This window comes from Microtus ochrogaster, unplaced genomic scaffold, assembly GCF_000317375.1.
Source record: "Microtus ochrogaster isolate Prairie Vole_2 unplaced genomic scaffold, MicOch1.0 UNK7, whole genome shotgun sequence".
NCBI lineage: Eukaryota > Metazoa > Chordata > Mammalia > Rodentia > Cricetidae > Microtus > Microtus ochrogaster.
The window spans coordinates 306,935-321,110 of NW_004949105.1; the positions used below are offsets into that span (position 1 = coordinate 306,935).

The window sequence follows — 14,176 nt, forward strand, 5'->3', positions numbered from 1 at the left end:
CAGTTTCTGTCAGTTTGGTAATGTATCTGAGACAAACACCATCGGGGAAGAAGGCTTCGTTTCAGCTCATGGTCTCAGGGTGTCAGTTCATGGTTTCTGTGCTAAGCAAGGGAGTTGGGAAACCGAGTGCAGAATAGAGTGCAGTTAGGGGAAAAAGTACACCCCAGTGACCAACTTCTTCCAACTAGTTCCTGCCCCCTAAAAGCCCTTCAGTCATGAACTCATGCATAGGTTAATTCTGCGATGAAGTTCACATCTTCCCAATCTACTAACTTCTCAAACACCACAGCCAGCAAGAGATCCAGACTTCAACACACTGGACTGTGGGGTCCCACTTTAGACCAACTCACAAAAGCTATTCTATTCCATTCTTGGGCAAATTTTACATTCACAAGACTCAAGAAGATGACAATGTGAAAGACGTTTTCCAGAGTGGACAGGGCTAAAACTCTAGGAATACAAATGTACAAAAGAAAATGGGTTGGCTTCTGAATTATCACAATTTTAAAAACCAAGTATTAAAGAGTAACCAAGTATATCTCTGAGCACTGTTGGAGTAGCTTGGAGGCCTGTGTGGGTGGGGGAATCTACTGTTGTCATTGCCTTTGCCATCACTCAACTGTAGGGGCTCCAGGGCTCTGTGACAAGGGACTAGCAGACTCTAAGACTCTTTCAGATAGATCACCAGGTGAGAGGGTAAAGGGATAGAAAGAGAGTGTGAAGTGTAGTCTTCAGAGAGAGCAGTGTGCACGTGGGGGAGGGGACCCTGGGAGATGTTTCAATGAGTCATTAGGAAAACAGTTTGGAGGGTGTTTTAGACAGCATTTGAGAAAGTGTCACAGACAGTGGGAGGCATTTGGGAAGCAGACAAGTGAATCTGTGCTCCCGTGTAGTGTGATATGGTTGTAGTGATCATCTGGTCGACTCAAGGAACCCAGTGGGCCAATAGAAAGCCCGTTATTTTAAATACATTTTACTAATAACAGATTGATAAGGACTTTCTTCTTAAGTGCAAATAGCCTTGGAGCTATTGAGAGCTATGTATTTTAAGTATTTTAGACTGTTCCCCCAATAGCTGGGATCACGGCTCAGGGAAATTGAGCTCTTGAAAAGGGTGAAGCCTTGGTGGAGCTCTGTTTGAAGGGCGAGAGACCCTGCAAGCAGCAAAGAGTAAGTTCCTCTGTTTACACCGCCCATGTTTCCCCACCCCGTTTGCACACTACACTGGTGTTTTGTTTTGTTTCAGAGGCAGGGTTTTGCTGTGTCAGTCAGAGAGGCCTGGAACTCTTCATACCCTGGGCTGGCCTCAAATTCTCTGTCTCCTGTGTCTATCTCCTAAGTGCGGGGATTACGTGAGTGAGAAGGACCACACCTAGACCTAGTGTAAAGAGGGCCCCACTGTGAAAACATAGCTGCACTATCAGGGTAGTAGGGCCCACTCGGTATACTTTAACTTAGTTATAAAATTTCTTTTCTCTTCTTTTCCTTGGGATTTTCTAATACTGGGTGTTGAAAATGTGCCCCTGACTGGCATAGTGAGGAGCACACTGATATTCCTGTGAGAAGGGCAGTGGGGGGATTGTTAGCTGAAGAGATGAGGCTGAAGCAGGCTCAGAGAGAGCTACTCTACCTCCATGGTGAGGCAGATGCAAAGAAGAAACCACGGTCGCCACTATCCACCAAGTTCTTGAGCTGCTGGACTAGGCTGTGGTGAAACAGCAGCCCAAGAAACAATGTCCAGGGCATAGCCATGTATTTGAAACAGTAATTAGAAATTTGACCCATGACTGAAGCAAGAAGGATACAAAGTAGAAAGTCAATGTTTGTACATTAGATACCGTCTATTAGGTCACTAAATCTTCTCTTCCATAAAGGCAGGCAGGAGACATGGATGTTCTGGGGGTACACTAACTTCTATGTTCTACACAGGGCTGCTTTCCAGTGCAAAGACAGACTAGACTGATCCACGCCTTTCCTCTGCAGATGGCATACTCGCAGTCAATGGGATCGAAGACTAAGTGGGACGTTTCTCTCACCGTTACAACACCAACGCCCTCTGGGCTAAACGGTCGTGTATGTGAGACACATGCAGTTATTGAGCCCTTGGGACATGATGGGAATGGATGAATGGGAAGATGAAGAACCTACCTGAACCAACCAAACCGACACATCCTTCTTTTTTCCTTATATTAGAAAACCAATTCTAAGTGTGTGAACTACCTGTTTTTTTTTTTAACTTTTTCTTTCCAGAAATTAAAGTATCTGAATGATCTCACTCAATTAACTACTCTTAAGGATTTTCTGTGCATCTATTAATCCACTCTAAAATCCTCACACAATGAACACATACACACTTACAATGCAGTACTTTAAAACAACATGGAAACATGTGAAGAAGACAACCGACATCAACTTCTGGCTTCCACATGCACCCCAACCACGTGAACCCTTATACATATGAACACACCCACACATGAACAAACAAAAGGGCAAAGCTAAAAATAACAGTTTGTGTCACCAAATCGGAGTGAGTCCATCAAGCTGAAATCTGTTGAAGGAGAACCAGAGGAGCGTGTTGTATAGATCAGAGACACTGGCTTTCCTGTTGGGGAGGGAAAGTGTCTTCTTGCACACAATTGCACCACATGTCCCCAGACAAAATTTGCGTGGCCATCTACGGAGTCCCAAAGTGGCTCAAAGGCCTTCAGAGCCAGAATCAGGTGAGTAAGAGGGGCATGCTCAGGTTAGAGAGTTCAGTTTTCCAGCGAAGCAGGTTCTTCTCTGCAGAGTCTACATCCTCTTTAGAAGTCAGGACGGACGACAGGCACGGCGATGCACATTCATCATGCCAGCCTCAGTTACACAGCGATCGATACTGTAGGCAAAAAATCTTAGCAGGAATGGAGGTCACTGACACCCTAGGCTCAAGCAGCCTTTAAAGTGATGTAATGATATTTCACACATAAGTATTTATGGACAGGAAAGCAGACAGAAAATGGCTGCTTCTTGCTCTGAGCTCTTATTCCACACTGGTGGTGGAGGTTAGCAGCGATACAGGGCCAGCTGAGGTCAAAAATGGACTCTGATTTGTCCTGAGCAGAGAGGCTACTGATTCACCAGGGTTTAGCTCAGACCCTTCAATCTGTTTACCTAGAAGTCAGCCATGGCAGACTGTGTACTGTTGAAGCAGAACAGAATCTCGCAGGCTTCTCGCTCCAAGGAATCCTAGCTATTTGTTCACGATCAAGAACTAAACCTTGGCAGGGGCTGACAGTTCACTCAGTGTGGCCAGGGCAGTGGATTTCGATCAGTGGGGAGCTCACCTGCTGAGTCTCTGGCTCACTGATGGGACATGCAGGACCCTGGTGGGCCACCTCTGGGAGAGGCTGCAGGAGGAGGCCTGCCTGAGGCCATCTGCTAGCCACAGGACAGTCAGGCTTTGAATCAAAGGCTTTGGGCCCCACAGTGCTGGCCTTTCCCAACTTTGCTTCTCACCACTACCAAGGAGACAAATCCACACCCAGGTCAAGTGAGATAATGCCACACCTGGTTCCCCAAACAAGCTTTCCATAGCCTGACAATAACACACACACACACACACACACACACACACACACACACACACACACACAGCCTCAGCCTGATGACTCTTCTGAGAAGCATGGGAAACACAAGCAGGTGGCACTGTCGGTGCATCTTAGATCTGGAATACGGGGCACTTGCCACCTCCCTAACTGTGAGGAGCTGGCCATGTCAGCTCTGAGTACTGGGGCAGGCCTCTAGGACACTCACATGGGTGCCCACGTCCTGGGTCAGGACTTCTGAATCCACAATGGGGTCCACTTCATTAGTAACCTGCTTTACTCCTGTAGCATGGGACTGGGGGGCTGCTAATGTGGGTCTGCTTTCCCTCTGAAATGTGCTCTGCCCATTAAGCCAATTCCTCAAGTGTACCGCCAATGAGCCTGGACTTTTCAGATGGCTGGTGCCACACTCACAGAACTGGATATGAAAAATGTCAGTTTCTTGCATGTTAATTTAAGGGGTATGACCTTGCCTGTTCAGCCTTCTATTTTATTTCCAGTTGTTTTTTTCTTCTTCAAGGACAGTGTGCCTCTTCCTCTGTGAATCCTTATCTAATGGGCTCTACCCACAAATCCTTCCCACTTGACTTATGTTAAGGGCATTTGGTGCCGCTGGTCATGCGTGGCCATGCACACCAGCACTTAGTGTCCAGGGTACAGAGAGAAAATGATAACAACCCCTACTGTGACCGAGACTGGAGAGAGAGGACTCGGAGTCAGGTGGACATGGAGGATACACAGAGGACATAGTATCTCTCAGTCTGCTCGAGAAGGAGACAGGTGCTGTAATTCTTAACTTTGCAAGAAAAGTAACTTTAGGGGCTGGTGAGATGGCTCAGTGGTTATGAACACTGTTCTTCCAGAGGACCTGGGTTCAATTCCTAGCACCCACATGGTAGCTCACTACTGTCTGTAACTCTAGTTCCAGGGAACCTGACACCCTCATACAGACATGCATGCAGGCAAAACACCAAAGCATATAAAATAAATAAATTATTAAAATAACCGAAGACAGGGTGCACAGATGGCTTAGTCAGTGAAGTACTTACTCTGTGAACACAAAGACCTGAGTTCAAGCCCTAGAACTCACATGAAAAAGCCAGATGTGGTGGTATGTGCTTGCAGTCCTAATGCTGGAGAGATGGGAACAGGCTGATCCCTGGGGCTTACTGCCCAGCTACCTACCTTACCTGATGAATTCCAGGTCAGGCAGAAACCCTGCCTCAAATAAATCAAGGCAGGGGCTGGAGAGATGGCTCAGCAGTTAAGTGCACTGACTGCTCTTCCAGAGCACCTGGATTCGATTCTCAGCACCCACATCCTGGCTCACAATCATCTGTAACTTCAGTTCTACGGGTTCTGATCCCCTTTTCTGTCCTCCTCAGGCATCAGGCACACACATGGTATACAGACACAAATGTAGGCAAAACATCCATACACATAAAGTGAATACAAATCAAGGTGGCCAGGCATGTAAGCACAGATCTTTAATCCCAAGACTGAGGAGGCTGCTGAGGCAGGAGGATCTCTGTGAGTTCTAGGTAATCCAGGGCAATATAGTGAGTTCCAGAACAACCAAGGCTATAGAGTAAGGCCCTTTCTCAAAAAACAAATAAGCAATAAACTATAAATAAATAAATAAAACCCCAGACAAAATTATCCAGGTGGAAAATATCAAGGTGGATACTGTCAGAGGAATGACATCACATGTGTGCACATGTATGTACATGGACACTCCCCCCTCTGAATATTTCTCCCACTGGCGGAAGTGACTCCCTTCTCACTGTTCTCGGAGGGCTCAGCTGTCTAGGTGTTTTGAGGGGAGCTGCAGAGGCAGGAGAACCTCACTGCACAGTGTGCACAGATCCTGGAGGCACCAGAAAGGGGGTTGGGGAATCCAGAGAGTTAGAGAGAATCCCTAGTGCTGTCCTACCCAGAGCAGTCACCCCTGGCCGAGGCAGCTGCTTCATCGGAGTGCGAATACCGAGAATTTGTATTGAAGAATACGGAGTACCCAGAGCAGGGTGGGGTCCTTAGAGGGCATCTTCATGATAGCTTTCACCGTATGGGGGGAAACAGGACACAGAGCTCCTCTGAGCATTACAGAGAACCTGACAGCACTGCCTGACAAATCCTGCCTCCACCGACTCTTCACACTGCTCAGGATGCGGTCACTGAACTCATTCGGGCTCTCCTCGCCTGCTCTCCATTCTCATGTTGGGTCACTGTTAAGTCCAATGACCCAACTCATTCCACCATCTGTTCAGGAGAATAACAGGCTCCACTCTGAGAGCACAGAAATGGGAAGACGGTGTGCACTTTGTTTCTCAATTGAGAGTACAATACGACATCTCATTCAGAGAGGGGACTGGGACCTGGTGGTGGTGGAAAAGGAGAAGAAAGCACATGGCAGGGCACTTCAGGTGACAGGTGCCTAGAGCTTGGCACCCTCCAGCACATAGCCCAGGATCGCTGGAGTGTGAATGTGCAGGAGGTGGGGGAGGGAGGTAATAAGAAAAGACCGCGTTTTTTTTTCCCCCGAGTGTTTAAGAAGTGACCATGGGATGAGGCTGAATAAGCAGGCATCAGACCAACATGATCACACAGTGGGAGGAGGTTAGTTAGCAGGGCCACCAAAAAACTCACTACGTAGTTGAGTTCCAGGCCAGCTTGAGGAACAGGATGAAAGCCTATCTGAAAACAAACAAACAAAATCAATCAACCAATCAACAAACTCCCCCCCCCCCCATAAGCACCAGGTTATATCATAGACTTTTAAGTGAGAAGGATTGCCCTGTGGAAAAAATACACAGCGCAGGATGGAAAGGCCAAAGGGAAAGACTGCCATGATTTTAGTAGGAAATGAAGACGTGAAGGCTGTGAGCTGGAGAAGGAAGAGAACTCAGGACAGGACGAGAAAGCGACTCTACTTAGAACCTAGCCACGTTATTAGCTTGTTATGTACAAAGGGGGAGGTCAGCATGAACGACAGTGCAAGAGCCTGTGTGACACCTGCAGGAAGATTCAGCCAGGTTCGGAGGTTTCCAGTACTGTATCTTTTCCCTAAGTTCAACATCAACATGAAGAACTACAGGAGACCAAATTGCTTTCTATTACCCATGCAGCTGCATGTGGACATGGCCTTACACCCACAGTCATGTGACTTTAAGTTGCCAGCCACTCAAGAACTCTTGATGAAAGAAAGAACTCATCTCTAGCCCCTCTTTCTTCTCGTTCCCTGCCCACCACACCTGTCTGGTATCCAACCTCCAACACGGCATGCCGTTTCTCACACGCAGTCACAACACTGCCTCTGATTGATGACAGTGGAACAATAACAGGACATTCTGCAGCCTCCCTGGGGACTCAGTGACTGGGGGTGGACTGTTCCCAGGGAAAGCTAACAGTCCCCACTGAGCAAGTGCGTCCTGCTTGCCCACCTGAGGACTGCCTGTCACTCTCTGCATCCTCCTGATTACCTCACATCCACAACTGAAAACGCATTTCCCCATTTACCCCGCTCCACTCTCCTGGACAGATGCTTTCTCTGTGTCTCTTTCTTCTCACTCATCCTCCTTACTGTGTGCTTCCACTGCATCCATGATGTCATCTGCCATTCAGGTCCCTTCAGTGTGGTAGACAAGCATCATAGTCTTCACAGCACACGGCATGGATCGACCCCACCTTCCTCTGGAGTAATTTCCCCATCCTACCCATAGTGCCCCTCTGTTGCTAGTCACTTCACTGTCTCTTTCCTGTCCTGACTTCTGAATGCTGAAGACCCTGGTATCAGTTCTGGATGTTCTTTTGTTCTGCTCTTCCCATAGCCCCAAACGACCATCCTCAAAGAGCCTTTCTTAGCTGCTGCTGCCCAGATTCTGCCTCCAGTACAGACTCTTCCCATCCACTGCCCCCATTCCCCTTGTGTATGGGTGCAGAGAGGTGTCTGATCCACCTCTCTGCTCAAATCACAACTTGCCGTCTTGCTTCTCAGCATTGTCTGGGTCCGCAGCCTTTCATCTCAATCTTGGGTGCTGAAGTCCAAACCCTAGGGTCAGACTCATGGCCTCACTTCCTTTCTTACGTCCTACATCACTGGACCAGGGACTGACTGGCTTCACCATCAAAACACTGCCGAGGCCTTTGCCACTGCTGTTCAAGTGAGGACAAGCGCAACTTCACCGCTCCAGCGGAAGCCACCGTGCCTATCTCTTTCCTGCTAGCCTCCTTAGCAACTCTTCTTGTCAGTGGGAATTTCAGAATCAGAAGTTTGGGATCATAAATCTGGAATGCTGGTGTGTCATTTCACAAGGGTGAAAGCTGAAGCCCCCTCAGTGGACAGCAAGGCCCTCACCACTATGGACCTGCACTGCCCATGCCTCTCAGGCAGCCACACCCACTCCTGGCTCCTGACTGGTCTGTCTCACGCCCTTGCACTTGCCTTCCCACCTAGGTGACCTTGCAGCTTACTCAGCAAGGCCTGTCCTCTAGACACTAAGGGTGCCCCTCGGCCGTGCCCTCTAAGCACCATGGGTGCTCCTCTGCTCTCAAAACTCTCCCCCTCCTGTGAGCTTGGTCTGCTTTTCCTTCTGTCAAAATTTCCAGCACCTTCCAATGTAACAGATCATTTATTTTGTGTTATTTCTCATTTCTCCTGCTGGAACAAAAGGCAAGAAATGGCTGCTTTGTTCAGTGGTAGTAGACTCCAGCATGCTCGGCAACACCTGACATCAGTGGACGCTTAGTTACGTTTGCACAGTTAATGGATTTCTTGGGTAACTGTGGGGTATGGCATGCAGGAGAACCAGGGTTCTGTGGAATCTAATTTCAAGAAAGCTCCAACTTGAGCTCGGGAAGCAAAACATACTTTAGGGGCCAAGTCAGGCAGGAATGAAGAGAGGGAAGACAGCTTAAGGCTCAAGACTGTGGCAGAGGAGACAATGCATGGAAGGGTGAGTTGTAGTGATGGGTGAGCCCTGGGTGCATGAGGATTCACTGAGGGAGTGGGGAAAGGAGGGAACACTCTTGGGGAACATTACAGCAAAGCACTACAGGCAGTAAGCGAGGAGCCAAGAGAGTTGGGAGAGGCCGCTGGCCATAAGCAGGCTGCTGGGGGACAGCAGGCCCGGCAGGGGGAGGACTCGGGTTGTATTCATCCCTTTTTTCGGGGTTCTGATGCAATACTCGACAAGGCGACCTGAGAATGACAGCATACATTCGGGGGTGCCACTCTCAGAGGGAAAGGCATGGCTGCAGGGGCAGGGGAAGACTGGTCACACGGCACGTATAGTCATGAAGCAGAGACGAGAAAGCTGGTGCTCACACCATGTCCTTAGCATTCAGCTCTGGCCCCTAGTCCATGGGATGGAGCTTGCCCACCATCAGGGTGGGTTTTCTCACCTCACTTAGTCTAGAAATTCCCTTACAGACATGCTCAGAGGTGTGTTTCCATGGTGATTCTAATGAAGCTGCCCAGTGCAGATGTGACCATCGGGATGTTGCAGCTCTATAGACTTCCTAGCCTGTGGGTTTATAGAGTTCCAAGCTGGGAACACGTACAGGGCCAGGGAGGACAGAGAAGGGCTACATGTGCCCTGTGCTCCTGACCCACGTCTTGCCTCAGGCATTTCCTCTTTAGGCTCTTCACTTTTACTCCTCCGTAACATCTTTTGTAATAAACTCACAGATGTAATTGGGTGTTTTTCTGATTCCTCAGCTGTTCAAACAGGTTATCAAATTCCGGAGGGAACTTAGCATTCACAGTTGCTGAGTCAGATGTCACAGGGGGACCCAGCTTGCCTGATGCTCACTCCAGGTGATAGAACTCAGAGTCTCAGGACACCCAGCTGGCGTCCAGAGCAAAGGGCTGCTTGGAGTGAAGGCCCCACACGGCCAATGCTGATGTGCTGTGGGCAAGGGCAGCAGAAGGCAGCCGCAGTCCGTGAGTTCAGAGGACTGACCGCTCCGGGAGCAGCTCACAGCGGCAGCGGGCCTGTGGCCCAGCTGTGCACATCCAGCAACAGTCACCAGAGGACTTCAACTCTAACTTGCCACTTAGAACTTGCAAGTTTTAAGCGTCTAATTTGAAACTGCTCATAGGCATTTTTGAAAGAACTATAAAAGTTAAAAAAAAAAAACCCAAATGTGTCTTATAGTCTTAGTTGGGGTAAACACGCCAACACCACACACTTTCTCAAGGTCACACACAAAATCATGCTCCTGATTGTCACCAAGGGTGCTCTGGCTTTGCATCATCACCCTGTGTGTGTGCCCTGAGCTTTCTGCACAGATCTCTGTAAAGGCTTCTGTTCTCCCACTAGACTCTGGGCGGTAAAATGCTTATTTAACTACTGCCATAAATTACTCAGCACGGAAACACACCATACGAGTTTAAAAGTAGAGTGACATGGAAAAGCATTTTTAAAAGCTTGCCGCACTTGGAACAAAACGCTCTGCTCCGAGGGATTACTGTAGTCTGCTGATAAGCACTCCAGTGCCTAGAGACGTGGAGGGCACGAGGCCACAGAGCGAGGAAGGCCCAGCCTCTTCCCGCACAGGGATCAGGAACCTCTGCTGAGTAGATCTCCCCCTCCCTAGAGGCTACATCCAGCATGTGGCACAGAGGAGGACCACCGGACTAAAACACTGGTACTTCCCAGTCCCACCACACCTCTTTCTGAGTGTGTACATGTGTGTTTAAGCAGTTTCCTTGGAGCCTGATCTGTGAAGCTAGCTCATACATTGTTGCTCATTTAGTCATATGCTACAAACTGTTGGCTTCTTTTGGACACATCCAAAGATGTCTAAAGTGTGTGTCTCCAATATATGCCATGTTCTATTTGAATTGATTTTGTTTCTTATTTGAGCTCCTTCCCGTGGCCACCATGAAGCTCCCTTTGACAAATCCTCCGAGAACGTCCACTATTATCTCTTTAGAATCTCTCCTGTCCCCAGAAGCTGAGCAACAAGAGGGCAGGACTGGGCTCAAGGAAGAGGACAGGCTTCAGTCTCAACCCTGCTGTGTGGACTTCAGTAAGCCCTTACCTCTCCGGACTACCAACTTCAGAACATGCTCTCACACCATCTGCTCAGTGGAAATGCTGGAAGGAAAACTGCAAACGCAGACCCTCCAGACATGCCAGTGCGCATTACCACAGCCTTCCCCTCATTCACATTCATGCAATATCTGCGCTCTGCATACCTGTTAAACCATTCCAGGTACATTCCACAAAATACCCAATAGTTATCAACTTCCTGAGGCAGAGACTCTCACTGGATAACATTTTACAGTCAATGAGACTGACATCTTGACCAAGGTGACAAGCGGGTAATGTGGTAGGAAATATTCAAACTAGATCTGTCCTACCGGGTAGAGCCCATGCCTTTGGTTACAGTGCACAGTGCTTTAAAGACGCGGTTGCTCAACCCAGAGTGGTCTGAAAGAATGGTGGCTTTTCTAACTATCAGTTCTCTGTCAGTGTCTGAAGATATCTGAGTCCTTTATTCTATATCCACAACCCAAATAGGTCTAGGTTTATTATACCTTCCTGTCAAACTTTAAGCTTGACCTTGCTAGTTTGGGACTTAAAACATGGATATTTCATATGGTGTCTTGGCTTTTCCACATTCCAGGAACCTCAAGCTATACAGCTGGTTATATCAAGATGCAGGTGATGACCTCCGAGAGTTGTGGTGGAGACCACCTTTAATCCTCTTAGCCTTGTCATCAAATGTCTGCTTAATGCACGTGAATCCCTTGACAATATGAGATACATCATTGATCAAATGGATTCAGCGTGCTGAATGAGGAAAGATTGATATGTTGGTTGATTTCAACATTTCTCTCAAGAAAGATTATGGTACCTCTGAGGAGTCAGAAGTGTATGTGTGTGTATATAAGTAACATTCAGATATTCATCCATAAAGAATTCTTTTTTTTAAAATATTTATTTATTATGTATACCATATTCTGTCTGTGTGTATGCCTGCAGGCCAGAAGAGGGCACCAGATATCATTACAGATGGTTATGAGCCACCATGTGGTTGCTGGGAATTGAACTCAGGACCTTTGGAAGAGCAGGAGTACTCTTAACCTCTGAGCCATCTCTCCAGCCCCATAAAGAATTCTTATAACAAAGCCCAAGGTGATAAGCCAATAACCACGAAGACTCCAAATGCTAGACAATGCAGCCCTCCCTGCTGCTTAGGTTATGCTCTGAAATGTGAGCTCCAAGGATGGATGGGAGGGGAGTTTGCCTCTCATGCAGTAGCAACTCAGCCTTAAACATCTGTATCTGGTTAAGTGGACTGGACTTGGGAACATTTAACAGGCTGATGACTGGGAGATGAGAGCATGTCAGAGAGGGGTGATGTGAAGGCCAGTGACAATAGTGCAAGTGATTTAGAGAACGCTTATGTCCTTGGCAGTGGTGGTCTCAGGCAGAGCATGTGTTGTTGAGTCTGAGAGTATGGTTTATATAATCTCCCTTGGTTTTAACTTGAAATAAAATGAGATACATTCCAAAGAACATACTAAGAAAAAATATGGGGTGAGGACAGAGGACAGAAGTGTTGGGAGGAAAAAAGCGCTGGATGTCTGCATCAGTCTGGGGTGGTATGTGGGTGGCATTACTTTGATAACGAAACTCCCAGTAAATACAGAGTCTCTGTATTGTGAGGGAGACAAAAGGGCTGTCACTCACCCATAGCACTGGCCGAAACTTTCACTTTATGAGAAAAGGCATAAGGAAGGGCCGAAGGAGGGTCACTGTTGGCCCAGTGTTTCTAAGAGTCATGTACAAATGACACTTGCGGTTGTCCGGGATGATGATTGGGTTGGCCAAGGCAGAAGCGGTTTCCTGACTTTTGCTGAATGCTACTCAGACAACCAATGTCAGAGTCTGGTGTGTGCCAAACTTGGATTTTTAAAGCAGCATTTGAGTTTAAAGGCTGCATAAGTGATGGGAACATAGCTGCCTGGGGAATCCACAAATAACTTCCAAAAAGTCATAAATCTGCGTTTCATGCCTCATAGTGTTCAGCAACTTCAAGAAGTATGTCAGAATTTGAACTCATTAGGTACTTTTTTCTTTCTTTCTTCTTCTTTTCTAAAAAGTCTCACACTACAGCCTGGCCTGGAACTTTCCCTTATCCTCCTGCCTCAGTCTCCAAAGTGTTGCGATTCCCAGTATGTGTCAGCTCCCATTCCACCCCACCCCCACCAACCTATCTGGCCCTCCCTTTTGGAGGTCCGAGGCTAGTTTCTGCATACATTTCAGTACTAACCGTGCGAGCTACTCTGTGGTGTGTGGCCCTGAACCGCCTTGTTTTCAATTCTCATTTTTAGAAATCTCAATACCTGTGGAAATCAGCCCTTGGTTTACAGAATCTTTATTTGAGCCTTTGAAACCATCAGGTAGGGTCATCAAGATGGCTCAGTAGGTAAAGGCATTTACTGCTAAGTCTAATGACCTGAGTTTGATCCTTTGGACCCACATGTTGGAAAGAGAGAACTTACTCCTCCACGATGCCCTTTGACTGCAGCACACATGCATAGAAAGTAAATGAATGCAACAATTTTTAAAAAGATTGTCAGGTAGGCAGTAAGAGCTTTGCAAGTCATATAAAAGTCCGGAGGAGCACATCTGTAGGGTTTTAGGAAGTCAAGAGTTCTGGGTGTTGGGGAGATGGTTCAGTTAATAAAGTGCTTGTCTCTCAAGCACAAGGATTTAGTTTTGATCCCCATGCACTTGAAATCCCAGGGCTGGAAAGAGGATGCAGGAAGACCCTTGAGGCTCAGTGATCAGTCAGTCTAGTCAATTCACGAGCTCAAGGTCTCAGTGAGAGAACTTGTCTCAAAGATGACCCCTGAGGAATGACACTGACCTTTAGTCTTCACGTGAATGAATACACACGCTTGTACACACATGTGTGGACCTGGGCTTACACATAAAGTTAGTTCTGAGCAAAAATGTAGACAAGGCTGTACTCCGACATCTCTATAAAGTTTTATAGAGTGGCTCTCATTCTAAGTGGCTGTTAGAGCTGCCTCAGAAGCTGCAGGCCTGTACTACTCCAGGGAGGTCAGACAACTGGGTGGGTGGGACCTGACACTGCTCCCCAACTGAGTTGAGTAGGATGTTCAGGCAGAGAAAGTTTGCTGACCAAGGTTTTCAAATACTCCACTCCTGTAGTTACAAAAATACTGTAGCCTGGCTCTCCTGATTTAACTAAAGGGGCCATGATCACAGCCCCTGACCTTACCAAATCTCCCATGTGATTCTAAGGTCACAGAAGACCCATGTTAGAACTAGAGTAAAGGGGCTTTGGAAGAGTCAGGCTGGTAGACTGTGGACAGTTCTACTTATAATTCGACAGACAGCGAGCTCAAAGACCAGCCCAGAGCACCTTATTACAAAGGAATGGTGGCACTGGATCACCCACCAAGGTAGAGTCACGGTCCTTTCTCAGTAGTGAGGAAATATCCTTCATGAAGACGGAGCTCACACCAGTCCCAGGCACTTGGCCACCCTGATGTGGCTCTGCTCCCCTCTCTGGTTGTGCTTTCTGGGTTGTCTTTAGGTTCTTTCTTT

General features: G+C 47.6%; 1 protein-coding gene across 1 annotated transcript in view; it reads right to left on the reverse strand.

Annotated features, from left to right (window-relative positions):
* LOC113458192 (microcephalin-like) overlaps positions 1-14,176 on the reverse strand; it is a 63,116-nt gene that overhangs the window by 15,482 nt on the left and 33,458 nt on the right. The window lies entirely within an intron of this gene.